We start from the raw sequence: 19,548 nt of genomic DNA on the forward strand, positions 1-19,548 counted from the left end.
TTTTACTTTTCAAGGTCCCTTCCTTTTCTAACATTTTATAACTTGAATATAAGAACCATGATCTATTAAGTAGCAAAGTATGAGTCCTTTCTACTTGTTTTTGTAATCCCAGAACTTGGCTATTTTTGTTGTTCGTCCATCATTTTGGAAGAGGACTAATGACATCATAAGGGTAATGGCTTGATTCACCCATGAATTGTATTTAAGTGAGGTAGAGTTGCACAGATTTGTCAGTCTCCCTCTCTTTTCCAGAGTCATCCAAATCCAATGGTAAGACAAAAGTCAGGATGACTGGAAATGGCCCACTGTGAATGACCTTGGCATCTTTGATGTCTGACCAAGCTCTAAGCACTCCACAGTACCTATTTCAAAGCCTTCTTCATGTCCATTGGAACAGATCGTACTCATTCGTCCATTCTAATAGGGGAACTGAGCACAGTGCTTGACATATAGTAACTATTTAATAAATGCTCCTTGATATTGTGCTGTAAGAAATGACAGAGAGTAGCTTCACAAAAACTTGGGAAGACTTACATGTATTGATACAAAGTGAAGTGAGAAAGCTAGTTAATTGACTGATTAATCAAAGGTTGGGGCTTAGAAAGAACTTCAAAGATCATCTACTTCACTCTATTGATGACATCATGGCTCTGTACAAAACCGTTCAGGAACCAGGAAAGATCCTATAAAGTAAAATGCAGACATTCGTGTGTGTATTATGTGTGCATTATATATATGGGATTGGTTCTGTGAAATGGTTGATATTGACAACTCTTGACAAGGAAACTCATTCTACAAATACTAATTAGAACCTATTCAGTAACACTCTTAAAAATAGGACCCACAAGAGATAGCTAAAAAGTGTAACCCCTTGAATGAGAAAAGAGTCAGCTCTTAAAGAAGAACCCAGCTCTTGAGAGGGAACCATTCCTCATCAGGGAGAGGTAGGGCTTACTCTTTTATTCTTCCCATTCCCATTGGTTGTGACATCTGGAAGTGAATCTATTTGTTCAGAGGAAAGCACCTCCCCTGGCCAGACCCAGAGAGTCAAGATATCCAATAAGTCAAAGCCAGAGACAACTCTTAAGATTGTGATTTCTCTAAGTCAAGAACACAGTCAGCCCTGACCACTGGAAGTTGAACTGATGAGAGGAACAACTCAGGCACTCTATCTGAATGACCTACTGAGCAAAGGTGCCATGTTCAGGAGGAATATGTATATATATATATATATATATATGTTATATCTAATATCATTTCTTTCCTATAATATATACAATATTTGTGCGTATTTTATGCATTTTAAAATATTTTGCAAAATAGGTTTCTCCAGATTGTCAAAGGGTCGATGACACTAAAATGATTATAAACCACAAAAAGAGAAAAGGAATTGTGTCCCTGCAAGGCCAGAGATATGAATTGCCTAAGTCACCTGTGTTCTATACATGTGTACCTCTGTACCAATATACTCTAGTGCATGCTCATTCTTCCCATTGACACCATGAGTAGAAGTAGGAGAGAGCATTCCAAGTTCATGGAAAGCGTGTTCTTAGAATGTCATCTCAATAAATATCTTTGCTTTGACTTAATTGTGGTAATCTGTAGGAATGGAAACCCATAGATAACTTGAAGCTGGAAGTAGTGCCCCCACCCACCCAGAGACACAATCCATAATTATAAGTTGGCAGGTAACCCTAGAAGGGATACTCATGTATTGTGTATCATGTACTCTGTAGCTGTGCACTATGTAATATGCACCAAGTAAAGAAAATTACTATTTTGTTTGGTTCATAATAGATATTTAATAAATTGAATTAAATTAAGATGCTCTCATCTTAGGTTAACCAAAGTGTACAATTTTGGTTCTCAATTGAGAGAAAAAAAAAAACTCTATATTTACATAGCACTTTAAGATTTAGAAAGCACATCACATCCATCATTTCATTTGAAGAGAGAAGAGAGGAAAGGAAAGGAGAAATTTTTCCTAATAATTTAAACTGTCCAAAAGTGAAATGGGTTACATAAGAAGACAATGTCTTCCTTAATTCCTCTCAGCAATGCAATGATCTAAGACAATTCCAGAAGACTCCTGATGGAAAATGCTATCCACATTCACAGAAAGAACTATGGAATCTGAATGCAGATCAAGCATACTGTTTTTCTTTTTTGTGGTTTCCCCTTTTGGTTCTAAATCTTCTTTACAGCATGATTAATGTGGAAATACATTTAATATGATTGTACATGTATGGCCTAACTCAGATCACATGCTTTCTTGGAGAAGGGAGAAAATTTAAAACTCAAAATCTTATAAAAGTGAATATTGAAAACTAAAAAAAAAAAAAAAGCCTTTTTTTAAATTAATTAATTATTTTTTTAAAAGAAGAAAATAATGTCTTCCCAATCACTAGAAGTCTTCAAGCATAAACTAGACAATTACTCATCCAGGATATTTTGGTGGTAGGAATTAGAGAAGGGATTTATGTTGAGATCATCTAATCTAATTCTCTCCTTTTACAGGTCATAGAACTAGAGGTAGAGAGGACTTCAGGGGCCATCAAGTCCAATCCCTTTGTCTTGCAAATAAAGAAATTGAAGTCCAGGGGAGCTAAGTGATCTTCTCATGGTCCCACAATGATTGAACATCAAAGGCTGGTTCTGAATCCAGATCCTCTGACTCCAGAGCCTGTTCTCTTTCCACTGAACCATACAGAAACTGCTTGCTGAGGCAGGATTTGAAGCCAGATCCTCTGACTCCAAAGCCAGGGCTTTATTGTTGTTATTGTTTATTTGTTTACTTGTTTATTCTTGTAGAAGGGCTCCTGTCCAGACATGGAGTTGATCTAGACAGCCTCTGATGTCTTTTCCAACTCTGAGATGCTGTGATACTATGAGCCAAGAGAGAGGATTTTCTTGGCAGTGAGTCTAGTCCTATTGCGTATGAAGGATCAGTTAAGCAAGCCCTGGCCAGTTATTTCTTCTTCTCATTTGTCAACTTTGCTTGGTGGATACCAGGTTTGAGTAAGAAAGGGGTGTAGAAGAGAGGAGAAGGCGGAAAAGCTGAGACTGAGTAGGAGGGGAAAATTGAAAAGAGGAAAGGAATGAGAACTTCCTATTCCTCATCTACTCATGCATTCCTCCATTCAAAAAGTTATTGAGCATTGTGTAATGTACAGAAACCCAATGTTTCTTTTTCCTCTCTCCTTGTTCTACCTTTAATCCTTCTCTGACCCAAGCTTTCCCCTCCATTTTCGGCCTTTTTCTACTTCCTCCTTATAAAAGGGCCCACAAGAATTAGTGGAGAATTCACTAAACCTGAATTCAGGAGACTTGGGTTTGAAGACTGACTGTTCTATTGACTCACTCTGTGACCTTGGACGAGTCATTGCTCATCTCTGGAACTCAGGTTCTTCCTCTACAAAAATACAAATAATAAACTCTGCCCCATCTTTTGCATGGGCTTGTTACAAAAGCACTATATAAATAGAAAGGATGACTTAATATCTTTCTTTGTTAACTTTATTTGGTTTTTACTTTCTCATTTGTCATTTCCTTCTGCTACATTTTTCTCTGGGGTAGTAGAGCCAGAAGATTAGGGAGAGTGACTAGAAAGAGAAGACATGAAAGAGGAAAACTATTCTCTGGCATGAATGAATTGCCTGTGGACTAGAAAAGTAAATTATTTTTATCAAATCTAAAACCAGAAAAAGGAGAGACCAATGTATAACATGTGACAACAAAAATAAATAAATATTGATCAATGAACATTTATTAGGCACCTACTATATGCCATGCATTGTGCTAGGCACAAGGAATATGAAGATATCAGTGAAAGTCCCTGCCTTCAAGGAGCTTACATTCTGTGTATATACACACATACACATATAAACACACTTACAGGACATATAATTTATACAGATATAGAGGTAAATATGGTCTTATGACACAGAATATGAACTCCTTTGTGTGTGTATACACAAAGTGTCCACAAATTACATGCAAAATTAACATGGAATAATTTGATTGGGGAGGCACTAGCAGTTGAGAGGATCAGTAAAGGCCTCATATGGAAATGAAGGGTATATTTGAGGTGAGATTTTAAGAAAATTTTTGATCTAATCCTATTTAAAAAGTGAGTTGATAACTGTATCTTAGATATAATAATGGAACTGCAGCATCCAGAATGGTGCAAATCATTGTTCCACTGTCCTTTGTCCTAGTCACATCCAGTGTAAGGCATTGGATCCAGTTCTGTACCACCCCTCCCTCCATTTTATAAAAGCCATTAACATGCTAGAGCATGTCCCAAAGAAGGTGACCAGATAGGGAGGAATTAGAGCTCATACATACAAGGCATCAGCAGAAGAAAGTGAGTTGATTAGCCTGGAGAAGAAAAGACAAGACCTTGGTAAGGGGCTGCCATAGAGAAGGATTAAACTTTAATTGCTTGGTTCCAGATGGAAAAACCGTGAAGCAGTGGGTAAAAATTGAAGAGGCTGACTAAGGCTCCATACAAGTTAAGATATCCTTACAATTATTGCTGTCCAAAAGTGAAATGGGAAGCAATAAGCTCTCAGTTAACAAGGAGAATTTTGTTATTCAGTCATTTCAGTCATGTCCAATTATTTGTGACCCTGTTTGGGGTTTTCTTGGCAAAGATACTAGAGTGCTTTGCCATTTCCTTCTCCAACTCATTTTATAGATGAGGGAACTGAGGCAAACAGGGTTAAGCGACTTACCCAGGGTCATGCAACTAGTGTCTGAGGCTGGATTTTAATTCAGGAAGATGAGTCTGACTCCAGGCCCTGCACTCTATCCATTATACCACCCAACTGCCCCAAAATGGGGTGAATAAGAAGAATTAAAGTATAAACTCAATGACCCATTCCTCAGATGTTGTAAAAGGAATCCCTACTTAGTGATGGGTTCAGATAGAAGTCCTTTAGTGTTCTCTTCCAAATATGAAATTCTAGGATCCTAGTAGTCTAACCTTCAGTCCTCTATTCTCTTTTGCTATCAGTTATTATTTCCAAATTCATCACCAAAAGAGACAGCATATCTACTTATAGTGGTGAACATCTGTAGTCTCTGATTCTGAAGAGGATAGCACAAGTGGTTGTTTGAGTTCAGGAATTCTAAGGTGCAGTAGGGCTACAGTGGGTACCAATACGATTACACTATTGGAGTAGGGATTAGGGCGTGCCACCAGAGTGCCTAAGGAGGGTCAAACCAGAAAAGCAGAGTAGGTCGAAGTTTCTGGGCCAAATAGTATTGGGATCAGGTTACTGAGTAGCCACTCACTTATAGTTCAGATGAGATGGGAAGATCTGGTCTCAGAAAACTAAAATTAAAGAGAGAGACAGAGAGAAAGAGATAGAGACAGAGAGACAGAGAGAGAGAGACAGAGAGACAGAGACAGAGAAAGAGACAGAGACAGAGACAGAGAAAGAGAGAAAGAGAGAGAGAGACAGACAGACAGAGAGAGAGAGAGCGTGACAGTATGGTGTAATGATAAAAGCAAGCTGAGAAACACTTGTCTTAGAATCAGGAGGCCCAAACTTGAATCCTTTCTCTGAATCTTAGCCATGCCACCCTGGGTGAGTGGTGTCTTTAGTTCCCTTGTCTGTAAAATGGGGATGATGATATCTGCATCCTGGTTGTTATAAAGGAAGTGCTCCATAAGCATTAAACAATGTATAAATTCAAGCTATTGTTATTAGCACAAAAGAGTAAAGTGAAGCCCACATATGCGAAGTGACTTCCCCAAGGTCACCCTACAAGTTAGTAGCAGTGTTCTCTCCACTCTCCCAGACAACCTCCTTCTTGCCTAATTGGATTTCCACAGAGCTTTCTTGGAAGAAGCTTCAAAATGGGCCTTGAGACTAATTATCATACACATCTGCATTTTTATAGCACCTACTAATGTGCTAGGAATGCTAGAAGAGCCCTGGCATGAGAAATAAGGCCTGTCTTCCTGGTGTCCTCTGCATTCCATTCTCAGTGGCTCGTTGGGTGTTCCTGCTCAGCAACTTAATTGATGGCAGAGCAACAGAGATAAATAGACCTTTACATTTTTTCCCAAAATCTGAGTTTAAGAACTAGTGTTGTGACCTTGGGCAAGTCACTTCCCACATCATCAACCCCTAGAAAATGATAGAGTATCACAAGATAGTTGCAACAGTCCCTTCCAACTCTGGCATTCCAGGTTAAATTCTACATCACATGGGTTGAATTTGTGCTCATTTCTAGGTGGAGGGATCCAGATGGAGGACAGTGGGGAAGGCTTCATGAAGAGGACGAGAAAGAAGTTGCTTTTAACTGATTGCACAAATAGAGTTGTGGTGTGAGTTTCATAGACTCATGAACATCATATTGGAATTTATGAGTTCTGGTTCCAGATTAGCCTCTAACTGGCCAGGTGACCATGGAAATTTTATTGCTCTTTCCAGATGTCAGTTTCCTCATCTGTAAAGTGAGAAGTTGGGTTCTAGGTGATTATGGTCTCTTCCAGCTAAGCCATTTTGTTCCAAACTTTATTTAAGCATTGACACTATGTATGGTAAAGATAATGCCATTCACTTCCATAAACATTTATTAAGATTATTAATAATAATTATTATTATTAAGTTATTATTACCAGAATACTATAGTAAATGCTGAGGGACATACAGAGTTTATATAGGTTAGTTCATGGAGCTCTAGTATGGAACTATAAAACACACATCAATAATTATCATGGTCAAATTATATGTTAAGTACATTGATGAGATACATGGTGCTATGGTGAGGTCTGAGAAAGAAGGTTATTACTGATCATGGGATCAAGTAGCAAATGGCCATTGCATTGGGCTTTGAAGGATGGGTGGGAATTATTCCAGACATAGGAAAGTGAATGAGCAAAAAGCATGAAGGTAGGAAGGGACAAGACCTTTCCAAGAGCAAGGAGATTCTATTCCACATCCTTCTCTTTTTTTTCTTTATATGCTCACATGGTGACCTCATCAACTTTCATGAGGTGACTCCCAGATCTACATATTCTACTCTCTCCTGAGCTCCAGTCTCACATTATCAAGAAACTATTAGACATTTTGAATTGGATCTACCATAGGAATCTCAAATTTAATGCCCTAAAGAGAACTCATTATTATCTTTTTTCCCTAAACCACTAATTTTCCAAGCTTCCTTCTTGTCACCAATGTTCACATCTTGTGAGTCATCCTGAATACTACTCCTTCTCATGTCAAATCAGTTTCCAAGTCTTGTCAACTCAGCTTCCACAAGATCTCTCACATCCATCCTTTTCTCTCTACTCACACAGCCAACACCCTAGTTCAGGCCTTCATGAAATCTCATGCACATTTTTGCAATAACCTCCTAACTGATCTCTCAGTCTCAAGTCTATTCCCCTCTAAACCATTTTCCATGTAGCTTCTAAACTGGTTTTCCTAAGGCACAGATTAGCCCATATCATTCCTCTGTTCATTGAAATCTAGCAGGTCTTGGATAAAATATACACTCGTCTATTTCACATTTAAGGTCCTTTACAATCTGGTCCCAACTTAGCTTTCCAGACTCATTATATGCTACTTCTCTTAGTTCTCTCCACAACCCAATGAAACTGGCCTTGCTATTCCTCACACATGGCACTTTGTCTTCTATCTTCATAACTTTACCCTGGTATTCTCTGATACCTTGAATATGCTTCTCCTCACCTTTAGACCTTAGGATCTTTAGTTTCCTTCAAAGTTCAGTTCAAGTATCACCTTCTATATGAAGCCTTTACTAATTCCACACATACCACCCATCACTTACCCCCAACTGCTATGGTTTCCTCTGACAAACTAGCTTGCTTTCATTTTGTGTGTATTTGGTATGCATTTATTCATGTACTTATTTTCTCAACAGAATGCAAATTTCTTGAAGACAAGTATGATTTTGGTTTGGCTGAACCTTTAGAACAATGTCTGGTACATAGTAAGCATTTAGCACTTAGTAATTGACTCCTCTCTGTTACTTCCCCTATAGTAGGTCATCAAAAAAAGGAGGTCACTAGATACACAGGATATCTTCATGTCTTGGGCTATATCCAACCGGTTTGGACAGTTCCAGAACTCTAGCAGGAAGAATATAAATCAGTTCCTTATGAAGACTAGTCACAGTGCTCCAGCAGAGCAGACATGATTTCACTACAGCATAATCCCTATTTTCTTTTGCTATCATTGTGTCCTCCTAGTTTCTCCAATTTATAATTGATGTCTCCCTCAACTCAAAGAGCAGAAAAGCAACATCTTCCCTCTTCTCCCTCCCTTCCTCCTGGGTACACTGAGAATCTTAAAGCCAGACTGTGTATACTTCATCAGAACATCTTCCAGGGCTTATATTTTCTGCCTCATAGATATATCTGTTGAACTGAAATGCTATGACTCTACCTTCTTCCTTAGGGTTTGATAATGAATCTATTTAAGGCAACCAGTTGTATTCTCTGACAACTCCTCTACATCTCAGTAAACCCAAAGCCCAGAAATCCTACCTCTTTTTCTGGGCACCAGTGGTGACATTCCATATTGAGACACCTTGCCCCATCCGGGGTAATATGCAAGAAGTGAAGCTCATTAAGAAACAGAAGGACTGGTATTAGTAATTAATCACTGACTTTTGCTTGGCTCCCTCTGGTACACCCATTGTAACAATACCAACACCTTGGTGAGTTACTGCTCCCTGCCAAGGGAATCTATCGCAACCCACCTATCCTAATTATAATAATTATTCTATGACAATGACAAGATCCATCCTGTCATTCTTTAGACACTTCCCCTAGGATTGCAGATGTAAAGTTGGAAGGGACTTTGAGGGGATTTATTCCAGCCCCTCATTTTACAGAAGAAGCAACTGAAGCCAGACTTACCTAAGGTCACCTAAGTGGTAAGTAGCAGAAACATGGTCAGAACCTGTATACTTTGTCTTCAAATAAACTTCTCTTTCCATTATATCACATTATATTTAGGAAGATCTGAAACCATTTACCCTGAAATATGAATTTTTGAGGCACATGAAGAAAATATATATCTCTATATAATGACCTTGACCAGTTCCTCTATCTTCTACCAGTGTAGGATAAATATTCTGTCACCTTGAATGACTGAGAGTTTTCTCCAAGAAAAATAAATTCATGAACGGGGGACCCAGCGGTTTGCTGGGTTACCACTGATTCCAAATCTGCTTATAAAGTGCCAGTCACTCATTATGCTATGATAATGTTGGGAAGTAAAGAAAACATTCAGAAGCTCTAGGTTCTGTTCATGAATGACCATGATCATGGTTGGTTTCCTCATTTGTAAAAGGAGAGGATTGGTTGATGATCTCTTGGGTCCCTTATACTGTCAACAAGGCTGATATATTGGTCAGTTTTGTTGAATTAGTTCCCCCACACCACCTTTTTTTTTCCTTATTCTTTGTTATAAGACATGGTTTTCTGGCCATGTGAGCAAGGAGGGGTATTTTCAGAAATTCAAGTGATACAAAAGCAAAAAATCAATAAAAAATTAAAGTCAAGAAAGTAAACAAATAAGGCATTCCATTCCCTAAGACCCCATGAAATTCTGACATTCTATATTGAGTCCCCTTTTACCTCAAATTTTCTGTTATTCTATTTGAGGCAGACCTTGGTTCTTAGATCTTTATGAAAACTTCTATCTCAAGTTTATTTCCTGTATCTTGTCAGCCAGTTTTCAGACAAAACCAGGATCTAGCAACCTATTAGAACAAGTTAGCAACTTTTGTATGAAAGACTCAGTTGTGTTCTAGCTTCCTTGAGAATACCAATCACAATAACTCCTTTATATTTCAATTCTATTGTTTCTTATCCACCCACAACTTTGAAGTTGTGTCATCTACCCTAACTCAATATTGCCTTTCTGGGGGTTAGCATCTTTTCAGTGAATTCTTAGCTATTTCATTAGAGAGTTGTCCCCATAGTCTCCTCAATCCCTAAATGGAACTACCAAACTTTTCCAAAGGAAGGCTGCATGGTTCAGTGGGAGGACTGGAAGGCTCTTGGACATCAAGATTTGGATTTGAATCCATCCTCATCTTCTCAGGAATGTGTGTGTGTGTGTGTGTGTGTGTGTGTGTGTCTGTGTCTGTGTGTGTGAGAGAGAGAGAGAGAGTGAGAGAGACAGAGAGACAGACAGAGAAAGAGAGAGACCTTGGGAAATCCCTTAATTTCTCTCACTCTAAAAACCTCTCAGTTTTTTTCATATGTAAAATAATAGAAATTACCTCATAAGGTTATTGTGAGAATCAAATGAGATAATGTACACAAAGCACTTTGCAAAAACTTTAAAATTCCAATCACCAACTGAAGTCACTAAAAACAGAGCTCCAGGCATATTCAATTTATTAGGGCTAACAGTGGTCCCTAATCAATTGGGTCCAAGATCTTCCTCATGATCAGGGGGCCCTCCCCTTAAGTGCTATATCCTTTTAAATACTTGGGAGAGCACTAATAATAGACAGAGGAGTTACAATTCACTGATTGGTTAATTCTAGAAGTAGGGAAATCTTATAGTTGGCTAAGGGATATGTCCATCAATCACTACCTTTCACAGGTCATAAGACTTTCCACAGGTCATCAACTACCTGTCATCCCAGCAGGGTATTTCCAAAAGTCATAAGACCCTTTAAGCAACATCTTGGGGCCTTCCACAAGTCATAAGACCATATTGTCTGACCTACAATATGCAACAATATCCTACAGTTCAAGGAAGTTGTAGGTTTGAAGTAAAGGTCGTTATGGAGTGAATGGTAGCAATTCATAGGTGTACCAGCAAATGAACTTTATTACAAAACTTTACAAAGTGATGGGTAAGGTAGTATAACAATTACACTTTTATTACATTTCTAACCAACAATATGACTCTAGCTGATAAATAAAAATTATATAATCATCAATACATTGTGGACTAATCTTTCATAACTCTTATCCTAACAGTATTAACATACCTGACTACCTTAAACTTAATTCTATTCTGCTTAATTCGCTAATAAAATCATTGATGCCCATCAAATCACAATAAACTGAATAAATACTGATTAATTTGAGTAGGGGTATCAAAATTATTATCATAATTCCCCCCTTGATCCAAAAAAGACCTAGGGGCTTTTATGGGTTGCTAAGATGCATAGAGGGCTGTCCTCTATACCCAAATGGGTAGTCCCCTACTTAGGTTCAAGGGTGACAAAAATCCATGAGAGTCAATTCCTTTTGGTAAGTCTTTCAGGTAATAAAATGTGCCCTAGTAGCCCACTCTGAATGTCCTTTTAACATTCAGTTGAACTTCAGATGTTATATATCTCCAGTATTGTGTAGTCACTGCAAACAACTTCTCATGGAGTGGCTCTAAGTACATGGCAGCTCTGGAAGTGGATCTTCACAAAAGAGCTAGCCACCTGCAGAGGTTCTTCCAAGTATTTTCATTATAATTCTTTTACAAAACAGATTTTAGTACAATTTAGTGTATGTTCATCTGGCCTTGTAATTTTCTCAACAAATCACTCCAGGTATTCACTCCAATTTAGCTATACTCTTGCTGTCCATACTGCTAGGGATCTAATCTTACTAACAACACTGTTTATAAGTAGTTGACTTCTTTGCCTAAGTGTAATGGACACATAGATGAATTTACCTTCACGATACTTACCTCACTCCAATTGCAACAAAAGAATAATCAACCTAAGTAACATTGAATATCACAAGATAGACTATAAGTTGCTCTCCTCTAAAATAACTGGTTATACTGAATTTCTTTTCTTTAACAGAAAATCTGATTTATTCTCACTAGATAATAGATTTATACATTGGTCTCACAAACTGCTGAAGCGTTATCCAATTGTTTCCGTAACAGTCTGAGTTATTTCAAGGACCTTTTTGTACATGACAGGCAGATAACAAGCCCAAATACTCATTTGTTTAGAAGTTTAGGATGTGCCAATAACTATAATCTCAGAATGAATAGTTTAGACCTTAAATATTTGTATCTTATTATAGTAACTAAGATGTGTGCCAGCATTAGCCTATACTGATCATCTACCATAATTATAAAAAGCTGAGGGATTTAATGTCAATTTCAGGTAAGAGTCACATAAGCAGTCAACTGTATTGACAGAATGTTACAGCTAGGCTTGTAATTTTGTTCACGTGGGAAAATTTTCTATTCTAAAGGAAATCAGGTCAGGAGAGTTCTACTTCAGCCCATGCCAAAAGTCACTCTCCCAACCTTTCCTTGAGACAAAATTTCACCTGTCGTAATTGGCAAATGTCACTCTCATTGGCTGCTGGTCTCATAGATTATTGGCTCAATAATATTTCACAATGATGACACCTGGAAATAGATTCAGTCCTCAACCCTCTTATTAAATCATAAGAATTCTACATTTAAGGCAAAATGCACTTCATTATTACAATTTTTAAAGACTGTCATCATATTCATTTTAATAACTCAATAAGGAAATAACCTAACATTATTTCACAATAAATTAGAAAAATTTCACACAACAGTAGCATCAAACTTTATCTATTCAGACTCCTACAATTCTCACCTTGGTCTACTATGCAGAAAGAATAAAGCCAAAGGGACATCATAAAGCCATTTCAAATGGGTTTCAAAGCATAATTTGCTAACAATAGCCTTGAAATATGTTCAACTTGAGTAGAATTTTGAGGATGATATGGGTTGTGGAACTTAGAAGTGATACCAAGATTAGAATACATAACAGACAATAGGACCAGTGACATGAGACCCTCCATCAGAGTCTATGTCAACAGGTGGGTCATGACTGAGCATAATTTCCTTGGTGAGAACTTTGTTAACAAAGGAAATTGTGATTTTAGAACTAGGGAGTGCTTCAACCTTGCTGAAAGATAACCAGGCATTGCTTATAATGACTTGCCTAGGGCATATCAATAAAATTCATCTGTAAGTGAGCAAAGGGGTGTAAGCTAAAGGACAGCCACCAGAGAATGTGGCTTGAAAAGCAAGCTGATTAAAAGTTGGACAAGTTGGACAAGTGTCTTTTGTAATGCTAGTTGCCACTGGAGTGGTGCCTGTTCAATTGAATTTAATCCCCCTTGTGTGCCACAATGGCTTCCCTTTTAAACTAAAAGGCATACTTGGTGATAGAAAATCTTGGGGAGGAGTGGCTAATCTTCCTCAATCACCCAGACCCAAGAGACCTGTTTAGTTTTGTATTGTTTTATCACTTCTTCATCTCAGCATCATTGTAGGGAACAGGATTCTGTTGTTTTAATAACTATCAGGATTTGTATCCATATGCAGTAATACAAGTGTCCCCCCCACACGCACACAGTGAATAGTTGGATTCAAAATTTAATTTCATGATTTCCCAAATAATCTTAAAATAGACTCACTTATTATTTAAAGTTTTACTTGTGCATTTCTCCATTTTGACTAGGAGAGGTCTTAGTTCCCTAATCTATGGTGCTGTAAAATTTGACAATACACTCTCAGGAGGGCTGTTAAAATCTCACAATCCAACTGAGTAGAAAGTGACAAGGAACCTCACAGTCAAAGATCTCTAAAGAGGAATTTGCTTTTCTTTTCACTTAACAGTGATTCATTCCTATTTTCTAATTTAAGACAAAGTAAAATCCTAGTGATTAGTTTTCATATAGATAATAATATTATATAGCAGATGCATTTATAATCTAACAGTATTTAATTTAAAAGGAGGAAGTAATTTGCCATAACATGTTTTCTTACTCTTCAAAATACAAGATATAATTTTGCATATCAGATATCATGTGCTTAAAACTACCAGTCAGGTGATACTAATGTAGTCAAAAGCATTTCAAATTTATAAACTCATAGGAAGTTATTTATCTTATCTGGCATTTTTGTGCTAGTCACATCTTAGTAATACTGTTTAGCACAACAGGTTTTTTCTTGGTCTTAAAACTTGTTTTAAGGAATGTCAGAGATGTATCCTCAGTAGTATTTTAAACTGTTCAGTCTATGATATTTTTAGTAATAATTTGAATTCCTGAAATAAATTACCAAATTTGTTAACATTCGATGCTAATTAAGAAAAGTACTTTTAAATGAGAAAGCATTTTGTTCAATTGAATTCCTATAAGTTCTGAATATTACAGTGCTCATGCTTTGCACAAACCAGGTACCATGTTAAACATTTCAAAACCATGTGCTTCCCCCAATAACCCTGGGAGGTAGGTACAAATATTTATCACCCTATTGTACATATAAAAACTGATCGAATTCTCTAATTTACTACAATTACAATTTAGCTTCAAAATTTTCAATCCAATCATTTTTAATGTATAATTACTACAATAACTGCAATGTACAATAACTACACCTCATTTTACACCAGGGTTGATTGTTTTTATTTGGCTCATATTAAAAAAATTCTTGGTGATACTCCCAGCTCCCCAAACTCCCATAGGTTCTTTGTTTCTTTGAATCACCCAAAGAGCCAAATCAATTTGGTTTTTTCCCCTAACATAACCCTACCAGTGTACATTAAGGCATGTCTTAAAAAATTCCTTAAATCTTTTTTTTTAATCCGAGTGGGATCAAATCCTTTTACTTTCTTCTACTTGCTTAATTTGTCTAGTCTTTACCTTCCAATAATATACAAGATTGTCTACAGATTTAATCTTTATCCTAGTGAATTCTAATAAATAACATGCTAAGAAGTCATATATTTCCTTCTCAAAGTTAATCTCTTTTATGCTGGAAAAGGATTTATCCAGCTATTTCAAGAAGGAATTCACTTGACAATGACCAAGGGGGTCAGTCAGAGCCCAATTCATAGCTTAATAGCAATGTATAAAAACAGCTTCTATTTTAGTGCTGTTGACTGTGAATCATCTTTGTTCTTAATTGCCTCTTCCTTTTACAACATTTTTATGTTTTTCTTTTTTTAAATTTTTATTTAGTATTTTATTTTTCCCCAGCTACATGCAAAAACAGCTTCAACACTGACTTCTAAAACCTTGAGCTCCAAATTCTCTCCCCTCCTACCTCCCCACCACACCCCCACTGAGAAGTCAAATAACTTGACATAGGTTATACATGTGCAGTCATGCAAAACATCTCCACAATTACCATGTTGTGAAAGAGTAACTATATTTCCCTTCCCTTCTATCCTACCCCCATTTATTTTATTCTCTCCTTTTACTCTATCCTTTCTCAAAAGTGTTCTGCTTCTGACTACTCACTCCCCCAATCTTCCCTCCCTTCTATCACTCCCCCTTTTCTTAATCTCTTCACTCCTACTTTCCTGTAGGGTAAGATAGATTTTTGTACACAATTGAGTGTGTATGGTATTCCCTCTTGGAGCCAGTTCTGATGAGAGGAAAGTTCACTCTTTCCCTCTCACCTTCCCACTCTTCCCTGCTGTTGTGAAAGCTTTTTCTTGCCTCTTTTATGTAAGATAACTTACTCCATTCTACCACTCCTTTTCTCTTTCTACCAATACATTCCTCTCACCCATTAATTTTATTTTTTAGATACCATCCCTTCATATTCAACTCACACCTGTGCCCTATGTCAGTATATACTCCTTCTAACTACCCTAACAATGAGAAAGGTCTTATGAGTTATAAATATAAACTTTCCATGTAAGAATGTAAATAGTTTAATTTTAATAAGTCTCTCATGATTTCTCTTTCCTCTTTACCTTTTCATGCTTCTCTTGAGTATGATACTTGAAAATCAAATTGTCTATTAGCTTTGGTCTTTCCTCAAGAATGCATTAAATTCCTCTATATAATTGTATATCCATTTTTTTCCTCTCATGGATTATGCTCAGTTTTGCTGAGTATATGAATCTTGTTTGTAAACCTAGCTCCTTTGCCTTCCATGATATCATAGTCCAAGCCCTCTGATACTTTAATGTAGAAACTACTAAATCTTCTATCATCCTGATTGTGGGTCCACAATATTTAAATTGTTTCTTTCTGGCTGAGAACTCTAGATTTTGGCTGTAATATTGCGAAGAGTTTTCCTTTTGGGATCTCTTTCAGGACGTGATCAGTGGATTCTTTCAAATTCTATTTTACCCTCTGGTTCTAGAATATGAGAGCTATTTTCCCTGATAATTTCTTGAAAGATGATGGCTAGGCTTTTCTTTTTACCATGGCCTTCAGGTAGTTCAATAATTTTTAAATTGTCACTCGTGGATCTATTTTCCAGGTCATTTGTTTCTCCAATGGGACACCTCACAGTCTTCTATTTTTTTTTTCATTTCTTTGGTTTTGTTTTATAATTTCTTGATTTCACATTGAGTCCTTAGCTTCCACTTGCTTCATTCTAATTTTTCTTTTGTTAAAAATGTATTTATTTATTTTTAGTTTTCAACATTCATTTCCACAAGATTTTGAGTTCCAAATTTTTGCCCCATCTCTCCTCTCCTCCCACCCCAAAACACCATGCCTTCTGATTACTCCTTCACCCAATCTACCCTCCCTTCTATCATACCCTTCCCTTTCCTTATCCCCATCTTCTCTCTTTTCTAGTCGGGCAAGATGAATTTCTATATCCCATTATCTGTATATCTTATTTCCTAGTTGCATGCAAAAACAATACTCAAAATTCATTCCTAAAACTTTGAGTTCCAACTTCTCTCCTTTCCTCCCTCCCCACCCATTCCCACTGAGAAGGCAAGCAATTTAATATAGGATATATATGTGTAGTTTTGCTAAAGACTTCCATAATACTCATGTTATGAAAGACTAATTACATTTCCTTCCATCCTAACCTATGTCCCATTTATTCTATTCTCTATTTTGACTGTGTCCCTCCCCTAAAGTCCCTCCCTCCTCCCATTTGCCCTTCCTTCTATCATCCCCCCACCCCTCTTATCTCCTTCTCCCCTCCTTTCTTGTAGTGTAAAATAGATTTTCATACCAAATTGAGTGTTCATGTTATTCCCCCCCATTCCCCCCCAAATCTGATTAGAGTAAGATTCACTTTTTCCCTCTCACCTCCCCCCTTTTCCTCTTCATTGGAAAAGCTTTTTCTTGCCTCTTTTATGAGAGATAATTTGCCCTATTCCATTCCTCACTTTCTCCTCCCAATACATTCTTGTCTCACGCCTTAATTTTATTTTTTTAGATATCATCCCTTCCTATTCAACTCACCTTGTGCCTTCTGTCTATGTGTGTGTGTGTATGTGTGTGTGTATGTGTGTGTGTGTGTGTGTGTGTGTGTGTGTGTGTGTGTGTGTGTGTGTGTAATCCCGTCAACTACCCAAATACTGAGAAAAGTCTTAAGAGTTACAAATAGCATCTTTCCATGAAGGAATGTAAACAATTCAACTTTAATAAGTCCCTTATGATTTTTCTTTCCTATTTACCTTTTCATCCTTCTCTTGATTCTTGTGTTGAAAGTTAAATTTTCTATTCAGCTCTGATCTTTTCATCAAGAATGCTTTAAAGTTGTCTATTTCATTGAATGACTATTTTTTCCCCTGAAGTATTATACTCAGTTTTGCTAGGTAGGTGATTCTTGGTTTTAGTCGTAGTTCCTTTGCCCTCTGGGATATCATATTCCAAGCCCTTCAATCCCTTAATGTAGAAGCAGCTAGATCCTGTGTTATCTTGATTGTATTTCCATAATACTCAAATTGTTTCTTTCTGGCTACTTGCAATATTTACTCCTTGACTTGGGAACTCTGGAATTTGGCTACAATATTCCTAGGAGTTTTTCTTTCAGGTGAATTCTTCCAATATTTATTTTACCCTCTGGTTCTAGAATATCAGGGAAGTTTTCCTTGATAACTTCATGAAAGATGATGTCTAGGCTCTTTTTTAAAATCATGACTTTCAAGTAGTCCCATCATTTTTAAATTGTCTCTCCTGGATCTGTTTTGCTGGTCTGTTGTTTTTCCAATGAGATATTTCACAGTCTTGTATTTTTTCATTCTTTTGCTTTTGTTTTGTTACTTCTTGGTTTCTCATAAAGTCATTAGCTTCCATTTGTTCCATTCTAATTTTTAAAAAACTATTGTCTTCAGTGAACTTTTGAACCTTTTTTTTTCCATTTGGCTAATTCTGCTTTTGAAAGCATTTTTCTCCTCATTGGCTTTTTGGACTTCTTTTGCCATTTGGTCTAGTCTATTTTTAAAGGTATTATTTTCTCTAGCATTTTTGAGTCTTCTTTAGCAAACTGTTGACTCACTTTTCACAATTTTCTTACATAACTCTCATTTCTTTTCCCAATTTTTCCTCCAGCTCTCTTACTTGGTTTTCAAAATCTTTTTGAGTTCTTCCATGGATTGAGACCATTGCATATTTATTTTGGAGGTTTTGGATGCAGAAAGCTTGACTTTTATATCTCCCTCTAATGATATGCATTGTTCTTCCTCATCCAAAAGGATGGAAGAAAATACCTGTTCACCAAGAAAGTAACCTTCTATCATCTTATTTTTTTCCCTTTTTTGGGGCATTTTCCCACTCAGTTACTTGACTTTTGAGTCCTTTGTCAGGAGGAGAGTATACTCTAGGGATCTGTAAGTTCTCAGTTCCTCCATGGTGGCACAATGAAAGGAAAGGAGTTTACTCCTCTCCTGGCCTGTGCTCTGATCTGGAAGCAACCACAAGCCTTTCTTCCTAGGATCTGCGAGTAGAATTCCCTCTCCAGAGCTTTCATTAACTCCATCATGCCAACCAGTGCTCCTCCTCACCCCAGGACTGCCACTCAGAACTGAGACCCAGATCAGTAGCTCAATTCCCCCAGGGTCTTTAGCCTGAGGGCTCCAAAAATGGATGCTTCCACCACCTGGGCCAGGGCCAGACCTCATTCCCTTCTCACCCAGATGAAAGAGCTTTCTCACTGACCTTTGAGGCTATCTTTGGTGTTTATGGCTTGAGGAATCTGGGAATCACAGATGCTGCCAAGGATTCTGTCCCCTGAGGCCTGCTCCAGTCCTGTTCCTGCCACATGAGGTCAAGGCTGGGCTGGGTTCTGCAAGCTGCACTTTGCTCTGCTTCTGGTGTGATAGACCTTTCCTGTCAGTCTACCAAGCTATCTTGGGCTGGAAATCTCTTTCACTCTGTCTTTTTGTGGCTTCTGCTGCTCTAGAATTGGTTTAGAGTCATTTTTTACGGCTATTTTGTGGGTTGTGGGGGGAGAGCTTCTATAAGTCCATCCTTCTACTCTGCCATCTTGACTCCACTCCCTCCATTCTAATTTTCAAGGAATTACTTTCTTCAGTAAGCTTTTGGACCTCTTTTTTCATTTGGCCAATTCTGATTTTTAAGGCATTCATCTCCTCATTGATTTTTTGGACCTCTTTTCTTATCTGGTCTCTTCTATTTCTTAAGGTGTTTGGGGAGGGGTCTCCCTTACCAAGTTATTGACTCATTTTTCATAGTTTTCTTGCATCACTCTCATTTCTCTTTGCAATTTTTCTTCTACTTCTCTTACTAGATTTTTTTTTTGACTTTGTTGTCTTCATTTGGTTGCATATTTTGATCTTCCTTATCACCAAAGTAATTTTCTATAGTCATAT

The sequence above is a fragment of the Notamacropus eugenii genome, chromosome 1 (genome assembly GCF_028372415.1).
Source record: "Notamacropus eugenii isolate mMacEug1 chromosome 1, mMacEug1.pri_v2, whole genome shotgun sequence".
Classification (NCBI taxonomy): domain Eukaryota; kingdom Metazoa; phylum Chordata; class Mammalia; order Diprotodontia; family Macropodidae; genus Notamacropus; species Notamacropus eugenii.